Source organism: Mustelus asterias, unplaced genomic scaffold (genome assembly GCF_964213995.1).
Source record: "Mustelus asterias unplaced genomic scaffold, sMusAst1.hap1.1 HAP1_SCAFFOLD_35, whole genome shotgun sequence".
NCBI lineage: Eukaryota > Metazoa > Chordata > Chondrichthyes > Carcharhiniformes > Triakidae > Mustelus > Mustelus asterias.
In genome coordinates, this window is record NW_027590117.1 from 2880163 (window position 1) to 2881599 (window position 1437).

Below are 1437 nucleotides of genomic sequence, written 5' to 3' on the forward strand. Positions count from 1 at the left end.
ACACATTTCAGAACCCACTGAATATCCAGCCTGGAGTCTGCATTTCACCATCTACTTGTACGGTGAACATTAAACATTTAGCACACCTACTTTCCTATGTCCCTTCACTCTGCAACGACTCCCTGCTCCATCTGACAACTCCGTCAATGTCGCACCTTCACTTTGTCTATTGCCCATGGTAGGCTTACTCTGCCCAGTATCCATTGTGTTTCACTTTGATCAGTTATATTGCCCAGATTGCATACTGTTCCAACTTTTCTATTCTCCATTAATAATGAATGAATAAATAGAACCATCCCTTGAATAAACACTGTCACCTTTCAATGTTTTGCGGGTGAGTTTCATGAAGTGCTGTGTGTGATTCCCACCTTTATGCTTCTGTACAAATTGAGTCAAAGGAAAGTTATTCAAATATATTTTCAATTCTCCTTCTCTTTCACAAAGGACTGAGCGGGTATTGGATACAGTTTCAATCATAGCTTTAAAAAGATAGAGATTGGGTTTTCAAGTTTAAAATCCAAGGGTGACCTCAATGCCTGAAGTGATTTTCAGGGCTGTGGCGACTAGAATACCAATGCAGATTATCAATTTGAATTATTCAAAATCATAGAATGGAGCATCCATTGTTGATGAAAGGAAACTTTAAACTGTGCAGCTGTGCTCTGCTTCAGGAACTGGTTTTATGGAAATCTCCATGAATCAAAAATGTTGCCACACCTGGTGAGCATTTCCAGCATTTTTTGTGTTTCTTTCAGATTTCCAGCTTCCAGCTTTGCGTTGTGTTCTGTGCAGATGTTTCCCTGGAACAGGGAACAGGTTCTGATCAGTCCTGTGACAGATAGAGTGGAATGTGTCTCCCGACTATCAAAACCGCGAGATTAATCTCCAAGATGTACAGGAGAATGAGGAGGAGAGACAGGGAGGATCATTCTGTGATGGACAGATTTCCCGTATAAAGGACACAAAGGTTTGTATTTCCACAGCCTTCTGAACAGACATAAGATGCCCCAACATGACTTGCAATCAATGAAGTTCCTCTCAACAGTTCTTGACATTTTAACTACGAGAGTTCTGAACTTACCAGTCGTTTCTACCTTGTCAAGCATCCATGTATGGACCTGAGAAGTGAATTCCTAGCGCGCGGCTCTGTGGCGCAATGGATAGCGCGTTGGACTTCTAAAAGATGGCAGCTTAGCAATTCAAAGGTTGTGGGTTCGAATCCCACCAGAGTCGAATTTTGGATCAGATTCGTAACAAACAGCTTGCTCCTTCATTGATCTGATTCGGTTTGGCACCGACATTTCCTGCTCTGCCATCTCTCCATGCTGTTTCTGTTTACTCGGCTCCCAGGGAAACCACTGACTCGAGAAGAAATCGCAATCCCCGGGGGCTTTCTTAAAGTTTGACACAACATTCGCTGGTTGGGTTAGAAATAGT

General features: G+C 42.5%; 1 non-coding gene across 1 annotated transcript; it reads left to right on the forward strand.

Annotated features, from left to right (window-relative positions):
- Positions 1–1142: 1142 nt before the first annotated feature.
- On the forward strand, positions 1143–1233 carry trnar-ucu (transfer RNA arginine (anticodon UCU)). Its single transcript is given in 2 exon segments — positions 1143–1179; positions 1198–1233. It is a non-coding gene; the product is annotated as a tRNA-Arg (tRNA).
- Positions 1234–1437: the final 204 nt, after the last annotated feature.